Consider the following 10,929-nt stretch of genomic DNA (forward strand, 5'->3'; position numbering starts at 1 on the left):
AAGGTTTAGAAACCAGGCGCACTGAAATAACAATATTTTTTTCAATGGCCTTGATATGATGTCTGAAATTAGGTGGCGTAGGACACTTGCATGTTGTTCAACCAATGCAGTACAAGTCACATTTGCGCATTGCTGGGTTGCATTGGAAAACAAATTAGTAAATTTACAATTCCAGCAGCGATGCTACAGTGTGATCTTTGGTTCCATAGTTTTACCTTTACTAGAAAATGCCAGTGAGCAGTTACAGCGCAGTAATTCATGTGACATGTTCACTTCTGTTGTACAATATACGCCAGTCCACACTGCTCACAATGATTCTCTTCCATCGCATGTATTGCCCATACCATTTTACTGCACAGCGGTGTACTTATCGTCCTTCTCTGGGAAATGTCCAAAGTCATTGTACAGGGTAAGCCACCTTGCATTGGAAATGGGACAAAGACGTTTTGTGCCGTGTAAAAAAGTTATCTGTTTTACTCTAGCTGATCCTTCCTGGCAAAAACTACGGTGTCAGCTTTTGCCACCTTTCACACTGAACGGCCGTCTTTATTGTGTTGGACTCTGATCCTGTTCATGCTTGGGAACCCCACTCATGGCTCCACTAGTGCTAATTTTCACAATTTAATTAGTATTGTTTGCTAAGGTACCCATGTAGTACTTGGTAATCAAGGTCATGTGGCACACTCCTGCGTGCCTTCCCTCTGACTTATTACGTTTGCGAGAGCCTGGCAGAGCACATGACATCCGAGATTATCAGCACTGCACAGGGGCCTGCACTGCACATGAAATTTTTTTCTGTTCTTAATTAAGTAATTTGCCTTTAAGGATGAAAGGCTTTTTGCACAATTTTCCCATCAACTAAGTTGCCCCCCTAGCCGAACGCTGTAGCTGGGACATTTAGGTGCACAAATCTGAATAAATAATATTCCCATTGCGTCCCTTTAAAGGCAAATGGCAACAAAATTTTACTTTGAGTAAATTGATAATAAATTAGTAAGGTGCCTAAGCAGACGATGCGCGCACCTGGTGGCTAGCAGATGGGACAAAAGTGCCAGAATGTGGCCTCGTATTTTTCTTCGCGCTGCAGGCAGCACCTACGTAATCGTGGAGACCATGCCGGGAAGTTGCTCGTGCGTTACTTGTGCATCATTTCCAGCTGGTGGTAAATCCAGTGTTCTAGCTTTTAAGTTTCGCTTTCAAAAACATTTACTTTGCGAACCTTTCGTGACGCGTTCACTCATATTTCAAATGTAAGATTTTGTGCACAGGCTGCGCTATATCTGTATACTCTGAAACTATACATTGCGCAGCTACTAATTTCGTTGCAGTTGGCCTTAATTCAAGTCTACGGGGGCAGTGAAGATGAGGTGCCATGCATCTCAAGTTGTTCTTTGTTTGTGTGACCACCAAATAAGGTGGAGGATGTAGAGAAGAGGGCATAAAATGGATCAAGGTGTGCCTTTTTCAGCATAAGACTGCACACAGCATCTGTTCATCTACTAAACCGCCCCAAACTTTTGCACCAAAACGTGTGGCCAAGAACAGTCGCCCACCTTTGTAATATTTCCTTGTTGGGTTCCCTGCAAGTGTCCACAATTTCATAGAAAAAAGCATGACAGGCTCCTCATTCTTCACGGGAAGCATCAAATCATCGATGACTTGAAGGGGATAGATGCACAAACGCAGCTTCTTATGCCGACTTTTTTTTTTTTTATGCCCCTTGAGTGTGCAAACAGTCATGTCTCACATGAGCATCGAGACTAATTGCCCTAAGGTAGAAAGTTGGGCTAGTTGAAATATACAGGCACACTTGAAATCAGCACCGAAGGTGACGGAAACACAAAAAGGGCAAGACGAACACTGTCTAATACCTGAACTTTATATTTTTGTGTGAGCGTATATGTATGTTTCTCTTAATAAACTTTATTTGTTAGATAGTGCTCATCTTGTGTTAATCTGTTCGTGTCAGCAGTGTTTTCCACGTTGAAGAGCCCAGCTGCCGTTTTGGAATCGAATGAACTAACTTAAGCACGTGGTATTTACAACACAACACATCTATACGTGAATATCAAAGCTTTGCAGACTTACTTGCTTAAAACATAGCAAGATATATCCTACAAAAAAACGGAATCGCATTCTTTGATCTTGCCCTGTAGCTCAAGACAGGTAGGTATTGGTGAATATTTATAGGTGTACGTATATAAATTGCACTGTGATACTATTTCCAAGTTCATAAATGCACAACATGCCGTCTCAATTGTGTGCCTGCAAACTGACAAATTTCTGTAAAGTTTGCTAATTTGGGCTTGTTCTACCAGTATGTACGATTGTTGTGTTAGGCTTTATGAAAAAAAAAAAAACACTCTTCGCCAGAAATTTCGCTCGTCCATCTTAGTGGCGTTGCCAGAATTTTTTTTTTTCAAGGTGTACTAGTTGGTGGAGGGGCATGCATGTATTGTCTTTTCAACAATTAAAAATTCAATTACGGGGTTATTCATGCCAAACCGCGATCTGATTATGAGGCACGCCGTAGTGGGGGGCTCCGGAAATGCGGACCACCTGGGGTTTTTAACGTGCACCTAAAGCACACGGGTGTTTTCGCATTTCGCCCCCTCGAAATGCGGCCGCGGTTACCGGAATACGATCCCGCGACCTCGTGCTTATAGCAAGTCAACACCATATATATAGCCACTAAGCAACCACGGTGGGTTTATTGTCTTTTCACTGAGCGCGGCTGGTGGAAAACACAAAAACCGACCGCGACATACATGCACGGTCAACGTGCTGGGTGGCCCTTTTCCCGTTTCACTTCCTTCACATGACACTCCAGCATTATGGTACATATTTGGCAGGTCACATTTGAGTGCTCGAGATCGCTCTCGCGGTGCGGTTTACATTTGGTTGGTCTAAATCGAGCGCTCAGCACACATTCAGCAGGTTCATTCAGAGTGCTCTCCGGGCGAAATTACCTTCGAGCTGGGAGTGCGACCGAGATCCGACAGGAACTCGATCCCGTGGCTACTCTTATTGTAATTGTAGTAGAGTGTACTGGAACTGGGATCACCTGCTAGCTAGCACGTTCGAATGGGGCAGACTTTTTTGGCCCCAATCTCGCTGCAAACCGCATCGCTGCAAACCGAGTTGGAGCGAGGTAGGAACCGATAGAATGTACCATTAGTTGTTTCCTTCATGTACCCAGGAGACGCCGAAAAGGACGTCCGGCTTCACCATGACGCCATGGAAATAACCTAAAGGCGGAACAGGTGCATTTACCGCTGCATTCTTACACATCCTACGGTCCTAATTTGTACGGAACGTGAGAAGCCCGGCAAAGATGTGCGTGGGCTCTGAGTGCTCGTCTAGGCCAGGTCTCATTGTTTATTTCTTTTATTTATTGCGCTTTAAATTCGGATTAGATAACTGAGACGAATGCAGCAATATCTCGAAAGGTCGGTGGATCGATATGCATGAAATCAACGTTGCACGAAACACCACCTGAACTATATGTTTATTCATAGGACGAAACGAAAAGCCGCTGAATAACCTGTTTATTGTGCTCGAGAAAACGGTGCATAACAGACAACACGAACACTACGCCCTACAACTCTGAATTTTTAAACGGCGCGGGCCCCAGCCTCTAAAATTGCGCCGTCCGTACCAATCACGGAAGCCATACTCCAGCCAAGTTTGTTTGTCGTGAAGTTCGCTAGGTGGCACTAGCTGACTTGACCGCCGAAGACATTGGAGCAGTTTTATGTGGGAACGTAAACGCAATGTATAAAGTAATGATAACTTCATTTCTTAATTTACATAAAAAAGTTAACGTGAATTCATTTCCTGTACATAATGGTCCAAAGATTAAACTTGTCTGTCGATAGACGTTTTCAAAACTTTGTTCAACCTGGCTTTCGGCACCAGCGTGTAGGGGGGTTTAACGGTATGGCTATATATACAGGAAGGCAAGTTGCTGGATTGTACTTCCAAAGTACATATACTAAAATTGGAACGATACAGAGAAGATTAGCATGGCCCCTGCGCAAGGATGACACGCAAAATCGTGAAGCGTTCCACATTTTTTCGTGAATTTTGTGGACTTCGATAATGAATCTTCCCGTCTTCCGTATTGCAGCTGTTGGTCTGCGGCCTGTCAAACCTGATTCTGAGTTCTGCGGACTTCTTCCCGTCCGTTTTGCGCTTTGCAGCTGTCGGTCCGCTGCCTGTCGTACCAAGTAAGCCATCACTTTCCCTTTACAGGTACTTCTGTTTCCATTTCTTGTAGTTGTTATCGTTCATAAAATTTCGTGCTCTGCCAATTTTTGACGCACTTGCGGGAGTTCTAATTATACGTGAACCTGTTCACGTCAGAGCTACCCACGTACATGGAGTCTTCTGATGCGTTACTGTCGAATACTGACGCGAAAATTTGGAGGGGGCTTAAGCTTCTGCTTGGGTGGAACTCCGACGCGGCCTATTCAAATACATGTAAAACGCAAAAACGTTTTTCTGAGATAACTCCTGGACCGATTATAATGAATTGGGTTGCACTTGAGAGAGAAAGTGAAATTCTTGAGACTGTTGGAAGCGGAATTTCGATTTAGGGCTTGAATATTGTTAAAAAGATTTTTAAATATTCGACAGTCTGAAAAAAAAGTAGAAGCACGAACTTTACGAATTCATAGCTTTGCATCAAGAACAGATATCGCGGTTCTGTAAACGGCATCCGTTAGACCATCCAAAGCGGACAAATTCGATATATCATTTTACATCTTACATGAATTTGTCACGTTGGTTACTAGGGCTCTGCAAAAGCTGTATTTCCACACTATTAAATTTTTTTATATTCATGTGTAACATATCAATTTTGTCCGCTTTAGATGTACTATACATTACCGTTTATAGAAAGCTTTATGAACGGTGCTATGCATAGTATGCACGTACGTCATTCAATGATACACCGTGACTGGATGGATGGATGGATGTTATGAGCGTCCCCTTTGGAACGGGGCGGTGGCTTGCGCCACCAAGCTCTTGCTACTATGCTGCCTAATATCCTACCTAGGTTAACCCATGAGAAAAAAAAACACACTATGAACTACCACGTCCAAATTTTCTGATACCCTATTGCGAACTGTGCTTTTGTACGTCTCCGTCCTTTGTCGTTTCCCTACTTTTCTTCCACCAATCCTCCAATCGCCTCTTACTGATGTCTATTGCGGACCTGTTTGCTTTACCACTGCTCCCGCTGAACCCAAGGGCTTCAAGGAGGCCAGTGGTGCCTAAATCGACCGCTGGATAGATGTCTTCACATTCTAATAAAATATGCTCCGTCGTTTCCCTAGCTTTACCGCAGCAAGCACATGCTTCTTCTTCCTTCTTATATCTCGCTTTATACGTGCGTGTTCTAAGGCATCCCGATCTCGCTTCGAAAAGTAACGAGCTTCCCTTTGAGTTATCATAAATGGTTTCTTTCCTAATTTCGTTTTTTCCCCTTAAGTAGTTACTCATGGCAGGTTTATTTTCCATTGCCGCCACCCATGAGATTAATTCAGCCTCTCTGACTTTCCGCTTGACCTTCTTTGTTGCTGTGTTGCCCACCCCACAGGCCGCATACTTGCTGGTAAGCTTCCTAGTTCTTTTCCTCCACTGTGAATCAATGTTTTGCCTGTACAGATACCTGAACACTCTCCCAGCCCATTTACTTTCCTCCATATTCCTCAGCCGTTCTTCATACTCAATTTTACTGCGAGCTTCCCTCACTTCAAAACTAGTCCAGCCCATATCCCCTTGCACAGCTTCATTTGTAGTCTTCCCGTGAGCGCCCAATGCGAGGCGACCCACTGACCTTTGGTTCCCGTCGAGTCCTGATTGTACCTCTGATTTAAAGCAAACAACCGCATTTCCGGTTTACGGCAGCGCCATCTTGAGGAACCTATAAGCATATGCGCGCGCCTGTTGATAAGGTACCCCAAGATGGCGGAAGGTAGCGGAAGCAGACGACAGCAGCTGATGTGACGTCACGTGCATACTATGTATTATATGCAATTCACAGAATTGTATTATCATTTTTCGTTGCTGAGTTACAGAGTTGTATACTTCGTAGCTTCGTTTTCTGAAAATTTTCGATTTTTTTTTCGGATGCGCCGAGGCGAGCGCCATCTGGATGGTGTTGCGAGGAACCGAGCGGGCCACGCTGCTCTATGAATAGAAGCGATGGAAAATGGGTTTGCGTTTTACTCTCCGCGTAACAGAATGATATATTCTGGTATATGCAAATTACAATCCGACGCTGTAATGTCTGTAGGTTGTACTTTACGATTTTAAAGGGATGGCGTTAAGGGCCCCGTGTTGCGAAAAATCCGATGTTGGCGTCGGACGACTCTTGGCCATAGAGAAAGAAATTCAACCTATGGCTTGGCGAGTGTGTGAGGGAGTGAGTGAAAACTTTATTCCTCCTTCCTCCTTGTGCCTTCCCCGGAGATCTTCACCCGCTGCTTTGCCTGTCCTCTATCGCTTGGCGAAAAATCATTCGAGTCCACAACCACCCAGGCTCTCCGCGTGGCGCGAAAGGCCCATGCAAGCGATCGTGCACGCGACAGCGACAAGCGATGCGATGGAGATGGCTTTCGCGTTCGCTTGTCGCCTGCAAGTCTTACCCCATGCGAGCGATGACTTCGAGCTATAGTGAACTAGAATACTATAGTGAACTAGAATACTACTATACTTCGAGCGGCGTCTCCCCAGTGTTGCCGGTATGAGAGCAGCAATATAAGCGCCCAAAACTAGCGCGACGCGTGCTTTATTAACTTAAGTTGATGTGTTTTACTATAAAAAGCAGCATAAAATATTTCCGAAAGTCTTGCAGTAGGTTCTTATCCTTGCACGTATAAAAATTCAGTCATTTGCTCGTTCCGTGCGGCAATCGGAAGTACTGGAGTTATGTACATTCAGTTCCGGCTTCGCGCTATTGGATAGTCGCCCATAGTACTTGCGGGCGACGAGCGACGAATTCTATATTTGCAGAACCGAGCGATCGCGCGACAGGACCGAGCGATCTGTTCACGCGACGGCCCGATCCGTCGCTCGTCGCTGTCGCGCACAAAATCGCGCTCATGGTGTTTGGCATTTAGCCTTCAAAGCAACATGCGTCAAGAAAATCATAAAATACAACCTAACCACAACCTACAGACAGGATAGCGTGTGATTATAACTTGAAGATAGCAGGAAACAATCGTGTTGCGCGAAAACTCAAGCACGAACCCTTTATCCAGCATTTCTACCATTCCTAGAGCAACTATGGCCACCGAGATTGGCGCGTGCCGGCGCGCGCAAATCTCAGAGGCCGTAAAGCGGCGCGCCCGGTTTCCTGCAAACAGCCACTGAGCAACCGCGGCGGGTAGATAGCTGTATTCGTTGCCGTGGAAAGCGACACACATACCGATAGATAATCTGTAACTACGACAGTTACATGCCTTCTGGTCGTCGGAAATAATACCCACTAAGGCGTGCCTCATAATCAAATCCTGGTTTTTGCACATATATAACGCCATAATTTAAACATTGCTTATGGTTATTGCTAGTGACTCCGAGGTTGAATCAAATCCTGGTTTTTGCACGTACATAACGCCATAATTTAAACATAGCTTATGGTTATTGCTAGTGGCTCCGAAGTTGCTGCCTCAGTGTCGCCTGCGAAAAACTCTAGCTTATGTGTATCGTCCATTTCTCTTAATTCCGCGGTATAATGCATGAGGAGTTGGAACTATAGGCTGTCTCAGCGCCATCCTAAGTGGACCAGATGCACTCGTTCGAAAGATTCTTGTGCCATAGTATAGTCCTGACTTGCATTCGCCTTGACTTCGCCGTCCTCTTCGTAGCGTTCATAACTGATTTTATTGAACGTTAAAGTTGCCGTTTTGGTACGAGTCATGATGGAGACCAGCTGTTTCCCGCCCAAGTATACATCTGCTGCTTCGCACACTTTCTGCGAATCCGCCCACGTCCGTTTACATCGGCGGTCTTAGCACGACGGACGATATAGCGAGAGAGTGGAAGTACGCGCAGTGTTACGGTGACAGCGCTTGTGAATTCAGACTCGCTTGGAGTTTGCGCGAAGTCGCCGGCATCTGTTGTGACGCGTTTGGCATACACACATGGGTTCGCACCGGTGTAACGTCAAACCGTACAAAAGTGCTGATAGACTTACTTCCCGGCATACCGTACTCCCCGGCGCGTTGGATGTAAGCATTCGGCGAGCATTATATGAGCAATTGCGTTTATTTACGCTTCAGTAACTATACTAACCAGAGCACTCTCTTCTTGCATGCCACAAGAATTTTGTCCCGCTTTCCTTTCCGTTTCTTCTTCTTTCTTCCTTTTCTTTGTTTTTTTTTTAGGTATCTGTCGATCGACTCCATAAGTGCGGTGCGGAGCCTCGATTCCTCGAATATGCCACAAATAATTAACGCGGGTCAAGTGTAGCGCGGCTTTGGGCGTGAAAAAGGACTCGTCACGTCACCACCGACGGTGGAGTTGGCGGTCACGTGGTATCACAAACAACCTAATGGAGAGCCCGCCAGTCACCCTGCTGCGGTGATTGAAGGCCATACAATAAAACCGTGTCGCCGAAAGCCGACAGATTGGACCTTCCAAGCGTGTGTTATTGTGTGTTGCGCGCGCGCTTGTCTCTGTGTGTTGTGCTCATGCGTGTGTGTGTGTGTGTGTGTGTGTGTGTGTGTGTGTGTGTGTGTGTGTGTGTGTGTGTGTGTGTGTGTGTGTGTGTGTGTGTGTGTGTGTGTGTGTGTGTGTGGGTGGGTGGGTGGGTGGGTGTTTGTACGAGTCTGTGATTGTGTGTATGAGTGCATGTGTGTGTGTGGGCCACCCAAGCAACAGCTCTTGGGTGGCCCTGAATTCCTGCCGAGCAAAAATGGGAACGGAACACCATCTCCGGCGCTGCGATAAGGCGCTCCGTGATGATGACGTCGCACGTGCACGGGCGTCCAGCTCGTTCAAGAAGCGTCTCGTAGATTGGAGATGCCAAGGTGCGCCCCGAGCAGACGTCCACGTATATACACTACAAGCGCAGCTAGCATGCCACAGCGTCTAGCTCGATATCTTATGAGCAGACGACCACAATTTTCTATCTTTCTTTTTTCCCACCTACTTTCTTATCGGGTGCCCTCATCCCCGATCAGAGACAGCGTGGCATGACTTGCGCGATATGTCGAACCGCGCGCGAAGCCAGCGCGTCTCTGTCAAGGTTGGCTCGGGCCACGCGATCGCGTTATCTCGCGCTGTTCCTCGTATCGTGCGTGTTTGCGCCTAGATAAACGATCCGCGCGGTGCCAGGAGCCATTCTTGCGCTACCCCGGCGGCTACGGCTTACGAGGCCAGTGGAGCCGATGAGCGGTCATTGACGTCTTCGGCGATATCGCGTGAGCCGCGGTTGCGTAAATTTCTTTCTTTCATTTCTTTTCCTTCTTCCTTGTGGCAGCCATTAATTATCAGATGCAGTTGGAACGATTATAAAAGGGAACGCTTGATCGGCGCACATTCATTACAGCAAAATCGCTTCTTGTTTTCGCACTGAAATCTGTTGCTACAAACGTATAGCACTTGGCAAGGCTTAACGAGTAGATTCTGAGCTTGCACTTTGCTTGTGTAGTTGTCGGTTGAGTATACCGATTAAATTAAATTATGGGGTGTTACGTGCCAAAACTACTTTCTGATTATGAGGCACGCCGTAGTAGAGGACTCCGGAAATTTTGACCACCTGGGGTTCTTTAACGTGCACCTAAATCTAGGTACGCGGGTGTTTTCGCATTTCGCCCCCATCGAAATGCGGCCGCCGTCGCCGGGATTCGATCCCGCGACCTCGTGCTCAGCAGCCTAACACCATAGCCACTGAGCAACCACGGCGGGTAACGAGTAGATTCTGAGCTTGCACTTTGCTGGTGTACACTCTAAGGAAAGTTTCCACCCTTTGAGTCGTATCTTGCCACACAACAATAAACGTCTTCTGTCTTGTCCGCATTTCCTTTCTTTAACGCTGCGAGCCCGGTACTTCCCAGTCACGAACGGCATGCGCATTATCACTGTGAGGTAGCATTCTCAACAGGAAAGTAGCGAGCGCCGAGTTTTCAAGAAAGGAAACGCAAGCAAGGCAGATGACGATTATCGTTGTGGGACATACACCCAAAGGGTGCAACCGTTTTAAGAGTGTGTAGTTGTCGGTTGAGTATACCGATTGGATGTGTCCTTTCACACGGATGTATGTCCTGTACTTTCTGGGCTGTAGGCGCGGGAAACTCCTCCCGCACTGTGGAAAGGGGAAGACGCGCTGCACGACAGCGTTGGTCGGTTCCTTATCCGTCGATGCGACCATTGACGCCTTCGATATTAGCGCGCTCTCTGGTGATACCTAGCCGCGTCAGGCGCCGCATTTCCCAGTGACGCTTCTCCACGTGACTATGGCGTCTGCGTTTCATTGGTCCACTCTTTCCGCGGCGGGCTGCAACCTGTAGCTCCGAGATGCACTTCGCGTAACATTTAAATGTACTGCGCTCTCATCAATTAATTATTACAGATATTTAGCGTTGCGTAATCGCTAACAAGGATGTCTGCAGAGGTTTAATTCAAGTTCTACTGATTTCGGCCAAAATGCTGTATTGCGCGTAAATTAACATTTTCGGGGAATTTTTGTATACTGAGTTTCGTAGACAAACTGGCTGCCGCGTTTTAACTGAAAATCTCTTTTTGCTTGACAGTTTAGCCTGAACTGAGTCAATCAATGGAAGCTTGCAGGCTAACCTCACTGAAAAGAAAGAGCGCCACTCGCTCTATTTAGGGAGACACGGCGATGTGCCGTACGTTCGACATTAATTGGAGTATTTTTGCTAATGTCGCTAAAACTCGAGAAAAAAAAGAGAAACG

The 10,929-nt window shown here is 46.4% G+C and overlaps 1 non-coding gene across 1 annotated transcript; it reads left to right on the forward strand.

Moving 5' to 3' along the window:
* The first annotated feature begins 3,974 nt into the window (after window positions 1-3,974).
* LOC135921871 (U6 spliceosomal RNA) lies at window positions 3,975-4,077 on the forward strand. The gene has a single exon (XR_010570658.1). It is a non-coding gene; the product is annotated as a U6 spliceosomal RNA (small nuclear RNA).
* The last annotated feature ends 6,852 nt before the right edge of the window (window positions 4,078-10,929 follow it).

This window comes from Dermacentor albipictus, chromosome 9, assembly GCF_038994185.2.
Source record: "Dermacentor albipictus isolate Rhodes 1998 colony chromosome 9, USDA_Dalb.pri_finalv2, whole genome shotgun sequence".
NCBI classification, from domain to species: Eukaryota; Metazoa; Arthropoda; class Arachnida; order Ixodida; family Ixodidae; genus Dermacentor; species Dermacentor albipictus.